The sequence below is a fragment of the Procambarus clarkii genome, chromosome 71 (genome assembly GCF_040958095.1).
Source record: "Procambarus clarkii isolate CNS0578487 chromosome 71, FALCON_Pclarkii_2.0, whole genome shotgun sequence".
Lineage (NCBI taxonomy): Eukaryota > Metazoa > Arthropoda > Malacostraca > Decapoda > Cambaridae > Procambarus > Procambarus clarkii.
Window position 1 is genome coordinate 17,467,698 of NC_091220.1, and position 15,654 is coordinate 17,483,351.

The window sequence follows — 15,654 nt, forward strand, 5'->3', positions numbered from 1 at the left end:
CTCACACACACACACACAGGAAGCAGCCCATAGCAGCTGTTTAACTCCCAGGTACCTATTTACTGCCAGGTGAACAGGTGCATCAGGATGGGATCTAGATATTGTGTGTCAGCTCCTCCCAGTACTTTTCCTTGAAGCAGTCTATTTCTGTAGTGATGTTCACTGGTGTACACCGAGTGTTCGATCCCGCAGTGACACCCTAGACACAGGCAGCGTCATCGTGACAATTGGAATTGAGTGAAAAGGCTAAAATTGAAAAGGAATTTGTATAAATAGTGAATAATTGATTATAATACTTCCCCTCTTACCCATTATTATCGCACCACCACCTCCACCTCCCTACCCCTTTGTCCCTTACCCCTTTACCTCTTACCTCAACAATCCTCACCCCTCCCCCTCTATCCATCATTCAACTGTACAACCAATTGACAACCAGCATTTCCCCCGCCGCCGCATTAATCACTCCCACAACTGTGCCAACATTTCCCTACCATCTCCAACATTCAACATGCTGGTCAGTCCCCTTATTTTCACGTCCAGCATCGTTAAGGGGAGCGAATAAATCACTGGCCTCAAAATGCTGTGGAGTTGATAGTTCGGCCAAACAAACTGGTTAGTTAGGGAACACCGGGGTAGATTATGCTGGCCAATCAGACAATGGCTGTGGAGGGCCAATCAGACAATGGCTGTGGAGGGCCAATCAGAGATTGTAGGTAAATGGTATAGTTAGAGAATGTGGGGTAAGGTGGTTCAAGATGAGACGCCACACTCCCACAGCTGGTGGTTCAAGATGAGACGCCCCACTCCCACAGCTGGTGGTTCAAGATGAGACGCCCCACTCCCACAGCTGGTGGCCCAAGATGAGACGCCCCGCTCCCACAGCTGGTGGTTCAAGATGAGACGCCACACTCCCACAGCTGGTGGTTCAAGATGAGACGCCCCACTCCCACAGCTGGTGGTTCAAGATGAGACGCCCCACTCCCACAGCTGGTGGTTCAAGATGAGACGCCACACTCCCACAGCTGGTGGTTCAAGATGAGACGCCACACTCCCACAGCTGGTGGTTCAAGATGAGACGCCACACTCCCACAGCTGGTGGTTCAAGATGAGACGCCACACTCCCACAGCTGGTGGTCCAAGATGAGACGCCACACTCCCACAGCTGGTGGTCCAAGATGAGACGCCACACTCCCACAGCTGGTGGTCCAAGATGAGACGCCACTCTCCCACAGCTGGTGGTTCAAGATGAGACGCCCCACTCCCACAGCTGGTGGTTCAAGATGAGACGCCACACTCCCACAGCTGGTGGTCCAAGATGAGACGCCCCACTCCCACAGCTGGTGCCCCAAGATGAGACGCCCCGCTCCCACAGCTGGTGGTCCAAGATGAGACGCCCCACTTCCACAGCTGGTGGCCCAAGATGAGACGCCCCACTCCCACAGCTGGTGGTTCAAGATGAGACGCCACACTCCCACAGCTGGTGGTTCAAGATGAGACGCCACACTCCCACAGCTGGTGGCCCAAGATGAGACGCCACACTCCCACAGCTGGTGGTCCAAGATGAGACGCCACACTCCCACAGCTGGTGGTTCAAGATGAGACGCCACACTCCCACAGCTGGTGGTTCAAGATGAGACGCCACACTCCCACAGCTGGTGGCCCAAGATGAGACGCCACACTCCCACAGCTGGTGGTCCAAGATGAGACGCCACACTCCCACAGCTGGTGGTCCAAGATGAGACGCCACACTCCCACAGCTGGTGGTTCAAGATGAGACGCCCCACTCCCACAGCTGGTGGTCCAAGATGAGACGCCCCACTCCCACAGCTGGTGGCCCAAGATGAGACGCCCCACTCCCACAGCTGGTGGTCCAAGATGAGACGCCACACTCCCACAGCTGGTGGCCCAAGATGAGACGCCCCACTCCCACAGCTGGTGGCCCAAGATGAGACGCCCCACTCCCACAGCTGGTGGCCCAAGATGAGACGCCCCACTCCCACAGCTGGTGGCCCAAGATGAGACGCCCCACTCCCACAGCTGGTGGCCCAAGATGAGACGCCCCACTCCCACAGCTGGTGGCCCAAGATGAGACGCCCCACTCCCACAGCTGGTGACCCAAGATGAGACGCCCCACTCCCACAGCTGGTGGTCCAAGATGAGACGCCACACTCCCACAGCTGGTGGCCCAAGATGAGACGCCACACTCCCACAGCTGGTGGCCCAAGATGAGACGCCCCACTCCCACAGCTGGTGACAGTAAGCAAATCAGATCAACAGAGCCAAACATGTTCTCATCCAAATAAAAGCACAATAATAAACTTTTAATCTAACTCCAATTTTGTACTTTTGTTGTAAAAATGCCAAACTACAATTAACACACGTGCGAGTCTGCTGTTTTGGTGCGAACAATTAGTTAACTATTAGGCCAGACTAGGTTCAGCTAGGCCAGCGTACCCCTACATCAAGCACAGTGCTGTGTACCAGCACCTGATGGAACCCAAGAGCCAAAGCCCAACCTACGCAAGCACAACTAGGTAAATATAGCACAAGCGTTTAACCCGCCAAGAAACCAATCAGAAGCACAAGGGTGAGTTTTTCAAAAGGCGGAAAGTGACCAATCAGAGCGCGGGAAGTCAACGGCTATTCCTTGAGCGGGAAGGAAAGTAACCAATCAGTGACGACTAGCAGAGTTTAAGCTGACCAATGAGGTGGCCGGGTTGCCGGCCGGGCCAGATGGGTCGAGACAGACAAAGGACATCAACTGTCACAGAATACTGAACCACGAGTCATAATAACCTATTGGGCACTGTTAACAATGTCCTCCTAACTAGGTAGAGTGGTTGGTGGTGGTTGTGTGGTGGTGGTGGTTGTGTGGTGGTGGTGGTGGTTGTGTGGTGGTGGTGGTAGTTATGTGGTAATGGTTGGTGGTAGTTAGTACTGGTGAAAATAGTTGTACCTATAGAACTACCTCTCCTCATAGCTCTTGTCTTTCAGTTCCGGGAGCATATAGTTCCATGCCTTAGCACACTTTCCCAATGTGTTGATGTGCTTCTCAAGATCTGGGCCTCCATATAGCCGCTGCATATTTGTACTTTGGTCTCACGACGGTTGAGAGCAAATTCTTTAATATTTCACCATCCAAGTATTTAAAAGTGATTCTGAAGTTGGAAAGCGATGCTTTCGCAATGGTCTTGAGGTGACAATTGTCTCCAGAACCATCCATACATCTCTTTTGTGTCTGCGTACATGAGTGCGTCCAGGAGTGCGTACATGAGTGCGTAGATGAGTGCGTCCGTGAGTGCGTCCTTGAGTGCGTCCTTGAGTGCGTCCGTGAGTGTATGACCTGCCCATATATCGGGATTCGATTCTCCATTCTATCAGTTCTAAATAGATCCTCTTATTCTACCTGGAACGACAGTCAAAATACCATTGAACGTGTGATCAAAAAGAGGATCTAATTCTTCATAAGCGACGCATAGGCATCCAAACCCCTTATCAAACTACCTATACAGGATCAGATCTGCTCGCCACTGCGTTAGCAAGAATCAGACACAACATACAATGACTTGGAAGGGATCCAATCCCTTATCCGAGGGGGGGGGGGGGGGGGTTAGAGGGGGGAATCCAATCCTTTTATCGCCGAGGTCGTAAAGATGGTGGGACGTGCGGGTTGGTGACTGGCAACACTGCTACGGGGATCATTACACACAGCAGTTGGCTACACTGCTCAGCTAAACTCTGTGAATACAAGCTTTGTTTGTCGGGGGAGGGGGGGAGGGGGGGAGTGGGGGGGGGGAGAGAGGGGGGGGGGGAGAGAGAGAGAGAGAGAGAGAGAGAGAGAGAGAGAGAGAGAGAGAGAGAGAGAGAGAGAGAGAGAGAGAGAGAGAGAGAGAGAGAGAGAGAGAGAGAGAGAGAGTGAGAGAGAGAAAGCTACACAGACAGACTACAAAACCTGGTACAATGCCACACACCAACAACAACAGTCAGGCAGTATGCCACACACACACTGGTCGCCCCGTTAGCCCCAGCAGTCACTCAAGCTGGGCCAGATCCACTCAGAAGCTTAAAAGACCCAACCTGAGGCTCTCAATGGTCTCTTAATTTAGACCCCAACTTCCCCGTCCACACAGAGACGGAGGCAGACATCTATCCCAATCACCTGGGAATTTATATACACTCCACCTCCTTTTATCCGGATTTCCTCCCCACACGCCGGTTATCGGGCTATTCCCTGTGCCTCGTTCGGATGTTGGGAATGTGCGGAACACGCGGCAGGGATTTGGCTTCCCTGGGGTGAGGGATGGGCCGGATATTTTGGGATTTAGGAAGGTGATGCAGTTGACACGACCTGGTGTCCGGTGTTGGGAGGTGGATGATGGGGGTGTTGTTCACTTATCCGGTGCTTCCTTCCCTGCCTGCCTGTCTGCCTGGCTCCCTGCCTGCCTCCTTCCCTGCCTGCCTGACTGACTGCCTGCCTGCCTGCCTGCCTGCCTGCCTGCCTGCCTGCCTGCCTCCTTCCCTGCCTGCCTGCCTGCTTGCCTGCCTCGTTCCCTGCCTGCCTGCCTGCCTGACTCCTTCCCTGCCTGCCTGCCTGACTCCTTCCCTGCCTGCCTGCCTGCCTCCTTTCCTGCCTGCTTGCCTGCCTTCCTGCCTGCCTGCCTGCCTGCCTGCCTGCCTGCCTCCTTTCCTGCCTGCCTGCCTGCCTGCCTGCCTGCCTGCCTGCCTGCCTCCTTCCCTGCCTGCCTGCCTGACTGCCTGCCTGCCTGCCTGCCTGCCTGCCTGCCTGCCTCCTTCCCTGCCTGCCTGCCTGCTTGCCTGCCTCGTTCCCTGCCTGCTTGCCTGCCTCGTTCCCTGCCTGCCTGCCTGCCTGACTCCTTCCCTGCCTGCCTGCCTGCCTCCTTTCCTGCCTGCTTGCCTGCCTTCCTGCCTGCCTGCCTGCCTGCCTGCCTCCTTTCCTGCCTGCCTGCCTCCTTTCCTGCCTGCCTGCCTGCCTGCCTGCCTGCCTGCCTGCCTGCCTGCCTGCCTGGCTTATCCACCACTTGTGGAGTGTACCAGTGTGTCGTGGAGTGTACCAGTGTGTCGTGGAGTGTACCAGTGTGTCGTGGAGTGTACCAGTGTGTCGTGGAGTGTACTACGAGCAGGTGTAGCCGAGAGAGAGCCAGGTATTGTAGTAACCTGTACACCAGGGCCGGTCAAGTGTGGCTGAGTGTACTCCAGGTGTGACCAGGTGTGGCTGAGTGTACTCCATGTGTGGCCAGGTGTACTCCAGGTGTAGCCTACACCTGGCCACCTCGCCATAAATCACTCCTCTAGTGTCGCGAGCAAGAGGCATTACCTACATAAATTTTAGCGGCCAATTAAAATAATTGGAAAGTTAAATTAATTTTCAGAAGGTAGATTTATTAGTGGTGAGTAATTAATCTTTTAGTCTACACCCTGTAGCTGGTGGTGGGTGTGTACACCCCTGTAGCTGGTGGTGGGTGTGTACACCCCTGTAGCTGGTGGTGGGTGTGTACACCCCTGTAGCTGGTGGTGGGTGTGTACACCCTGTAGCTGGTGGTGGGTGTGTACACCCTGTAGCTGGTGGTGGGTGTGTACACCCCTGTAGCTGGTGGTGGGTGTGTACACGTTGTAGCTGGTGGTGGGTGTGTACACCCTGTAGCTGGTGGTGGGTGTGTACACCCTGTAGCTGGTGGTGGGTGTGTACACCCCTGTAGCTGGTGGTGGGTGTGTACACCCTGTAGCTGGTGGTGGGTGTGTACACCCTGTAGCTGGTGGTGGGTGTGTACACCCTGTAGCTGGTGGTGGGTGTGTACACCCTGTAGCTGGTGGTGGGTGTGTACACCCCTGTAGCTGGTGGTGGGTGTGTACACCCTGTAGCTGGTGGTGGGTGTGTACACCCTGTAGCTGGTGGTGGGTGTGTACACCCTGTAGCTGGTGGTGGGTGTGTACACCCTGTAGCTGGTGGTGGGTGTGTACACCCTGTAGCTGGTGGTGGGTGTGTACACCCTGTAGCTGGTGGTGGGTGTGTACACCCCTGTAGCTGGTGGTGGGTGTGTACACCCTGTAGCTGGTGGTGGGTGTGTACACCCTGTAGCTGGTGGTGGGTGTGTACACCCTGTAGCTGGTGGTGGGTGTGTACACCCTGTAGCTGGTGGTGGGTGTGTACACCCTGTAGCTGGTGGTGGGTGTGTACACCCTGTAGCTGGTGGTGGGTGTGTACACCCTGTAGCTGGTGGTGGGTGTGTACACCCTGTAGCTGATGGTGGGTGTGTACACCCTGTAGCTGGTGGTGGGTGTGTACACCCTGTAGCTGGTGGTGGGTGTGTACACCCTGTAGCTGGTGGTGGGTGTGTACACCCTGTAGCTGGTGGTGGGTGTGTACACCCTGTAGCTGGTGGTGGGTGTGTACACCCTGTAGCTGGTGGTGAGTGTGTACACCCTGTAGCTGGTGGTGGGTGTGTACACCCTGTAGCTGGTGGTGGGTGTGTACACCCTGTAGCTGGTGGTGGGTGTGTACACCCTGTAGCTGGTGGTGGGTGTGTACACCCTGTAGCTGGTGGTGGGTGTGTACACCCCTGTAGCTGGTGGTGGGTGTGTACACCCTGTAGCTGGTGGTGGGTGTGTACACCCCTGTAGCTGGTGGTGGGTGTGTACACCCCTGTAGCTGGTGGTGGGTGTGTACACCCCTGAAGCTGGTGGTGGGTGTGTACACCCCTGAAGCTGGTGGTGGGTGTGTACACCCTGTAGCTGGTGGTGGGTGTGTACACCCTGTAGCTGGTGGTGGGTGTGTACACCCCTGTAGCTGGTGGTGGGTGTGTACACCCCTGTAGCTGGTGGTGGGTGTGTACACCCTGTAGCTGGTGGTGGGTGTGTACACCCCTGTAGCTGGTGGTGGGTGTGTACACGTTGTAGCTGGTGGTGGGTGTGTACACCCTGTAGCTGGTGGTGGGTGTGTACACCCTGTAGCTGGTGGTGGGTGTGTACACCCTGTAGCTGGTGGTGGGTGTGTACACCCTGTAGCTGGTGGTGGGTGTGTACACCCTGTAGCTGGTGGTGGGTGTGTACACCCTGTAGCTGGTGGTGGGTGTGTACACCCTGTAGCTGGTGGTGGGTGTGTACACCCCTGTAGCTGGTGGTGGGTGTGTACACCCTGTAGCTGGTGGTGGGTGTGTACACCCTGTAGCTGGTGGTGGGTGTGTACACCCTGTAGCTGGTGGTGGGTGTGTACACCCTGTAGCTGGTGGTGGGTGTGTACACCCTGTAGCTGGTGGTGGGTGTGTACACCCTGTAGCTGGTGGTGGGTGTGTACACCCCTGTAGCTGGTGGTGGGTGTGTACACCCTGTAGCTGGTGGTGGGTGTGTACACCCTGTAGCTGGTGGTGGGTGTGTACACCCTGTAGCTGGTGGTGGGTGTGTACACCCTGTAGCTGGTGGTGGGTGTGTACACCCTGTAGCTGGTGGTGGGTGTGTACACCCTGTAGCTGGTGGTGGGTGTGTACACCCTGTAGCTGGTGGTGGGTGTGTACACCCTGTAGCTGATGGTGGGTGTGTACACCCTGTAGCTGGTGGTGGGTGTGTACACCCTGTAGCTGGTGGTGGGTGTGTACACCCTGTAGCTGGTGGTGGGTGTGTACACCCTGTAGCTGGTGGTGGGTGTGTACACCCTGTAGCTGGTGGTGGGTGTGTACACCCTGTAGCTGGTGGTGAGTGTGTACACCCTGTAGCTGGTGGTGGGTGTGTACACCCTGTAGCTGGTGGTGGGTGTGTACACCCTGTAGCTGGTGGTGGGTGTGTACACCCTGTAGCTGGTGGTGGGTGTGTACACCCTGTAGCTGGTGGTGGGTGTGTACACCCCTGTAGCTGGTGGTGGGTGTGTACACCCTGTAGCTGGTGGTGGGTGTGTACACCCTGTAGCTGGTGGTGGGTGTGTACACCCCTGTAGCTGGTGGTGGGTGTGTACACCCTGTAAGCTGGTGGTGGGTGTGTACACCCCTGTAAGCTGGTGGTGGGTGTGTACACCCTGTAGCTGGGTGGTGGGTGTGTACACCCTGTAGCTGGTGGTGGGTGTGTACACCCTGTAGCTGGTGGTGGGTGTGTACACCCTGTAGCTGGTGGTGAGTGTGTACACCCTGTAGCTGGTGGTGGGTGTGTACACCCTGTAGCTGGTGGTGGGTGTGTACACCCTGTAGCTGGTGGTGGGTGTGTACACCCCTGTAGCTGGTGGTGGGTGTGTACACCCTGTAGCTGGTGGTGGGTGTGTACACCCTGTAGCTGGTGGTGGGTGTGTACACCCCTGTAGCTGGTGGTGGGTGTGTACACCCTGTAGCTGGTGGTGGGTGTGTACACCCCTGTAGCTGGTGGTGGGTGTGTACACCCTGTAGCTGGTGGTGGGTGTCTACACCCTGTAGCTGGTGGTGGGTGTGTACACCCCTGTAGCTGGTGGTGGGTGTGTACACCCTGTAGCTGGTGGTGGGTGTGTACACCCTGTAGCTGGTGGTGGGTGTGTACACCCCTGTAGCTGGTGGTGGGTGTGTACACCCTGTAGCTGGTGGTGGGTGTGTACACCCCTGTAGCTGGTGGTGGGTGTGCTACACCCTGTAGCTGGTGGTGGGTGTGTACACCCTGTAGCTGGTAGGTGGGTGTGTACACCCTGTAGCTGGTGGTGGGTGTGTACACCCTGTAGCTGGTGGTGGGTGTGTACACCCTGTAGCTGGTGGTGGGTGTGTACACCCTGTAGCTGGTGGTGGGTGTGTACACCCTGTAGCTGGTGGTGGGTGTGTACACCCTGTAGCTGGTGGTGGGTGTGTACACCCTGTAGCTGGTGGTGGGTGTGTACACCCTGTAGCTGGTGGTGGGTGTGTACACCCTGTAGCTGGTGGTGGGTGTGTACACCCTGTAGCTGGTGGTGGGTGTGTACACCCTGTAGCTGGTGGTGGGTGTGTACACCCTGTAGCTGGTGGTGGGTGTGTACACCCTGTAGCTGGTGGTGGGTGTGTACACCCTGTAGCTGGTGGTGGGTGTGTACACCCTGTAGCTGGTGGTGGGTGTGTACACCCTGTAGCTGGTGGTGGGTGTGTACACCCTGTAGCTGGTGGTGGGTGTGTACACCCTGTAGCTGGTGGTGGGTGTGTACACCCTGTAGCTGGTGGTGGGTGTGTACACCCTGTAGCTGGTGGTGGGTGTGTACACCCTGTAGCTGGTGGTGGGTGTGTACACCCTGTAGCTGGTGGTGGGTGTGTACACCCTGTAGCTGGTGGTGGGTGTGTACACCCTGTAGCTGGTGGTGGGTGTGTACACCCTGTAGCTGGTGGTGGGTGGTACACCCTGTAGCTGGTGGTGGGTGTGTACACCCTGTAGCTGGTGGTGGGTGTGTACACCCTGTAGCTGGTGGTGGGTGTGTACACCCTGTAGCTGGTGGTGGGTGTGCTACACCCTGTAGCTGGTGGTGGGTGTGTACACCCTGTAGCTGGTGGTGGGTGTGTACACCCTGTAGCTGGTGGTGGGTGTGTACACCCTGTAGCTGGTGGTGGGTGTGTACACCCTGTAGCTGGTGGTGGTGTGTACACCCTGTAGCTGGTGGTGGGTGTGTACACCCTGTAGCTGGTGGTGGGTGTGTACACCCTGTAGCTGGTGGTGGGTGTGTACACCCTGTAGCTGGTGGTGGGTGTGTACACCCTGTAGCTGGTGGTGGGTGTGTACACCCTGTAGCTGGTGGTGGGTGTGTACACCCTGTAGCTGGTGGTGGGTGTGTACACCCTGTAGCTGGTGGTGGGTGTGTACACCCTGTAGCTGGTGGTGGGTGTGTACACCCTGTAGCTGGTGGTGGGTGTGTACACCCTGTAGCTGGTGGTGGGTGTGTACACCCTGTAGCTGGTGGTGGGTGTGTACACCCTGTAGCTGGTGGTGGGTGTGTACACCCTGTAGCTGGTGGTGGGTGTGTACACCCTGTAGCTGGTGGTGGGTGTGTACACCCTGTAGCTGGTGGTGGGTGTGTACACCCTGTAGCTGGTGGTGGGTGTGTACACCCTGTAGCTGGTGGTGGGTGTGTACACCCTGTAGCTGGTGGTGGGTGTGTACACCCTGTAGCTGGTGGTGGGTGTGTACACCCTGTAGCTGGTGGTGGGTGTGTACACCCTGTAGCTGGTGGTGGGTGTGTACACCCTGTAGCTGGTGGTGGGTGTGTACACCCTGTAGCTGGTGGTGGGTGTGTACACCCTGTAGCTGGTGGTGGGTGTGTACACCCTGTAGCTGGTGGTGGGTGTGTACACCCTGTAGCTGGTGGTGGGTGTGTACACCCTGTAGCTGGTGGTGGGTGTGTACACCCTGTAGCTGGTGGTGGGTGTGTACACCCTGTAGCTGGTGGTGGGTGTGTACACCCTGTAGCTGGTGGTGGGTGTGTACACCCTGTAGCTGGTGGTGGGTGTGTACACCCTGTAGCTGGTGGTGGGTGTGTACACCCTGTAGCTGGTGGTGGGTGTGTACACCCTGTAGCTGGTGGTGGGTGTGTACACCCTGTAGCTGGTGGTGGGTGTGTACACCCTGTAGCTGGTGGTGGGTGTGTACACCCTGTAGCTGGTGGTGGGTGTGTACACCCTGTAGCTGGTGGTGGGTGTGTACACCCCTGTAGCTGGTGGTGGGTGTGTACACCCTGTAGCTGGTGGTGGGTGTGTACACCCTGTAGCTGGTGGTGGGTGTGTACACCCTGTAGCTGGTGGTGGGTGTGTACACCCTGTAGCTGGTGGTGGGTGTGTACACCCTGTAGCTGGTGGTGGGTGTGTACACCCTGTAGCTGGTGGTGGGTGTGTACACCCTGTAGCTGGTGGTGGGTGTGTACACCCTGTAGCTGGTGGTGGGTGTGTACACCCTGTAGCTGGTACACTCTGTAACCATAAACACACATAAAAGAGAGAGAGAGAGAGAGAGAGAGAGAGAGAGAGAGAGAGAGAGAGAGAGAGAGAGAGAGAGAGAGAGAGAGAGAGAGAGAGAGAGAGAGAGAGAGAGACTACCCCGGGCACCGCGGGATAAACCCCATACTGGATGTATACATATACATATAAAACCTTGCAAGGCTCTAACAACATGTATACTTGCAGCATAAAAAATACAGCACAATTATGTAAATTGCTTCGCCAACGGCTCCGTACCCAAAAAAAAATTTACCAAAGGATATAAATACCTTGTAAATATATTTTTAGTAATAAAATTGTATTAATGATAATAATAATATAGTAAATCTATCTATATCCAGGAAAGTGAATGTCTATATGGCAGAGACGGAAGGCCAGATGCACGGAGCCAGTTTCAACCAACTTTTCAAGATGACACCTAGTGGGTGTGGGAGCGACATAGGCCAGTCAGGGATGACACGTGTGCCACACCAACACACACATCAGCACCTTACACTAACACCACCCTAGAGATGTGCACCTAGTCTCAAATCGGGGGATGGTGGTCCGTAGAGTTATTTAACTTTCAATTGCTTCGAAATGTATATTTTTGGTAATTGAACATTTGAGAGGGAGACTTGAGCTACCACTACCAGTGGTGGTAGATAGTGGTAGATGGTGGTAACACAGAAGCAGGACAACTATCCCTCCTCCCTCAATCTTCCACCCCCCCTCCCCTTCTCTGTCTCTCTCTCTCTCTCTGTCTCCCCTTACACTCAGTCCTTCCCTATATAAACCTCTATCTTCCCTCCTCATCCCCTCATTTATACCTCATATTGACTACCCTCCTCCCCCTCTCCCCCCTCTCACCCCCTCCCCCCCCCCACCCCCCACCCCCCTCCCAACAGGCTCCGCGGCCCAATTTAACCTCTGATAAGCAGAAGACAATAAAAATGGCAGTTGAGGTAATTAGGAATATAGATGAAGATATTAATGTCTGACTGGGCGCGGTGAGAGATAAATTATCATGAGTTATGAGTGGGGTCGGCTAGAACTGTAAATTGTTGTGAGGAGGGGGGGGTGGGGGGTGGTCTTTGGTGTAGGGGGAGGGAGGAGGGTAGGGGGAGCGGGGGAGAGAGAGAGAGGGACTTGGGAGATGGGAAGGAAAGATGGGGTGAGAAGAGTGAGGGAGAGGTGTTGAGAGAGGGGGGAGTGGTGGTGGTGGGGGGGGGGTGATAGAGAGGGAGAGAGGTGGGGAGGGAGGGAATGAGGGAGAGGAGAGAGCTGACACAACTACCTCCAACATAACAGAGGTAGAGAGCATCTCTCCACCACCACGTTGTCCGGCAAGGCTCCTCCAAATAAAAAAAATAGTCCGCGTGAGTGGGCAACACTAGCCGTTTCCCGCCAAAATAGTACACAAGACCTTCCCGCCAAAACTATGAACGCGACAATGGGCGGGGCTAACAAGCGTTTACCAACTGCACTAATCATGTGGTCCAAGAACTACTATATAATTAAGTATAAACTGTCCTGTTAAGTGATAATATGTGAGGTATTAAGGGAATAGACCAATAGAGAATGACCTCGTTATCATAGTTGAGTAAGTACGAGAATATTAACAGACCTACACCAACAACACCTCGTTAACGACTTAACAACAATTCCAGTTAATTAACCACCCCCCTCCCCCCTCCCCCCCTCCTCCTACGACCAAACCACCTTCCAGCACAGGTGCATAAAATATTGGAACCGTTGTTGGTGGCCATAACTCACCGGGGAATCGAACCCCCGCACACACAAAAATACAACACTTCAAAACAGATGCGAACAATAATTTGGCGAGAGATAACGCGAGTCTCGAACATTCGCGAAAAATATGACCTCTCCGCCAATTTAAAATTTCCCAGCATGGCCCGTCTGAAATATTTCACTAAAGGTCAAATAAATTTCTCAGCGGAACGCGATAAATAATTTGCCTCAGCGGGAATGTCTCAGCTGCTTGACCTCTCTCCACCTCCATATTGGGAGTGAGGAACCCACAATACATGCAGCAAACAGCAACAGTAACAGCCAATCAGTAAGTTAACAGTCAGTAAGTTAACAATCAATCAGTACGTTAACAATCAATCAGTAAGTTAACAGCCAATCAGTAAGTTAACAGCCAATCAGTAAGTTAACAATCAATCAGTACGTTAACAATCAATCAGTAAGTTAACAGCCAATCAGTAAGTTAACAGCCAATCAGTAAGTTAACAGCCAATCAGTAAGTTAACAGCCAATCAGTAAGTTAACAGCCAATCAGTAAGTTAACATCCAATCAGTAAGTTAACAGCCAATCAGTAAGTTAACAGCCAATCAGTAAGTTAACAGCCAATCAGTAAGTTAACAGCCAATCAGTAAGTTAACAGCCAATCAGTAAGTTAACAGCCAATCAGTAAGTTAACAATCAGTCAGCAGGGTAACAATGCTCTAACAATCAGTAACAGTTACTCAGAACCACCTCCTATCTTGAGGTTATCTTGAGATGATTTCGCGGCTTAGTGTCCCCGCGGCCCGGTCCTTGACCAGGCCTCCACCCCTAAGAATCACCCCGTGACAGCTGACTAACACCCAGGTACCTATTTACTGCTAGGTAACAGGGGCATAGGGTGAAAGAAACTCTTCCCATTGTTTCTCGCCGGCGCCCGGGATCGAACCCGGGACCACAGGATCACGCGTCCAGTGTTCAGTCCGCTCAGCCACCGGCTCCCTTAGAGCACAGTAGCACACTCCAGCAACACCCCAACACACACAAGGAGCTATAAGTAGCACTGGGGCCTCACGGAACACCGGGATCCATTGCATAACTTTTGAAACTTTTTCAGATTGTCTTCAATCGCGAGAGAGCGAGATATTTTACCTTTGGCAATAAGGCCGAAAATCCCACTCTAACCCATATGGACTTTCGTCGTTGTTTGTTACTGTGACTTGGGGCCCTTTTGGGTCTAGAGGCCTCGGGAGAAACGGTTAGGTTAGGTGAGAGAGACATTGTGATTGGATAAGAATATGCAGATAAGCTCCAATCAGGAACCGTGTTCCATCCCGCAAGCAACTTGGAGCCTCACTTAGGCAAACAGACGTGTGTGTGTGTGTGTGTGTGTGTGTGTGTGTGTGTGTGTGTGTGCGCGTGTGTGTGTGTACTCAACTAGTTGTGCTTGCGGGGGTTGAGCTCTGGCTCTTTGGTCCCGCCTCTCAACTGTCAATCAACAGGTGTACAGATTCCTGAGCCTATTGGACTGTATCATATCTACACTTGAAACTGTGTATGGTGTCAGCCTCCACCACATCACTGCGTAATGCCACCACACACAACATGGGGGACCACAAGATAAACTTCACCTCGCTCTTAACGTTACTGAACTACGACCCGTTATCAAAGGTCTTCTTTATCTAATATTTGCATTTATATGATCTATGTCCCCAGGAGACACAGTATGACTGTATACATGCTGTGGTGTATGGCTGTATACATGCTGTGGTGTATGGCTGTATACATGCTGTGGTGTATGGCTGTATACATGCCGTGGTGTATGACTGTATACATGCTGTGGTGTATGGCTGTATACATGCTGTGGTGTATGGCTGTATACATGCTGTGGTGTGGCTGTATACATGCTGTGGTGAATGGCTGTATACATGCCGTGGTGTATGGCTGTATACATGCTGTGGTGTATGGCTGTATACATGCTGTGGTGTGGCTGTATACATGCTGTGGTGAATGGCTGTATACATGCTGTGGTGTATGGCTGTATACATGCTGTGGTGTATGGCTGTATACATGCTGTGGTGAATGGCTGTATACATGCTGTGGTGAATGGCTGTATACATGCTGTGGTGTATGGCTGTATACATGCTGTGGTGTATGGTTGTATACATGCTGTGGTGTATGGCTGTATACATGCTGTGGTGTATGGCTGTATACATGCCGTGGTGTATGGCTGTATACATGCCGTGGTGTATGGCTGTATACATGCTGTGGTGTATGGCTGTATACATGCTGTGGTGTATGGCTGTATACATGCTGTGGTGTATGGCTGTATACATGCCGTGGTGTATGGCTGTATACATGCTGTGGTGTATGGCTGTATACATGCTGTGGTGTATGGCTGTATACATGCTGTGGTGTATGACTGTATACATGCTGTGGTGTATGGCTGTATACATGCTGTGGTGTATGGCTGTATACATGCTGTGGTGTATGGCTGTATACATGCTGTGGTGTATGGCTGTATACATGCTGTGGTGTATGGCTGTATACATGCTGTGGTGTATGGCTGTATACATGCTGTGGTGTATGGCTGTATACATGCTGTGGTGTATGGCTGTATACATGCTGTGGTGTATGGCTGTATACATGCTGTGGTGTATGGCTGTATACATGCTGTGGTGTATGGCTGTATACATGCTGTGGTGTATGGCTGTATACATGCTGTGGTGTATGGCTGTATACATGCTGTGGTGTATGGCTGTATACATGCTGTGGTGTATGGCTGTATACATGCTGTGGTGTATGGCTGTATACATGCTGTGGTGTATGGCTGTATACATGCTGTGGTGTATGGCTGTATACATGCTGTGGTGTATGGCTGTATACATGCTGTGGTGTATGGCTGTATACATGCTGTGGTGTATGGCTGTATACATGCTGTGGTGTATGGCTGTATACATGCTGTGGTGTATGGCTGTATACATGCTGTGGTGTATGGCTGTATACATGCTGTGG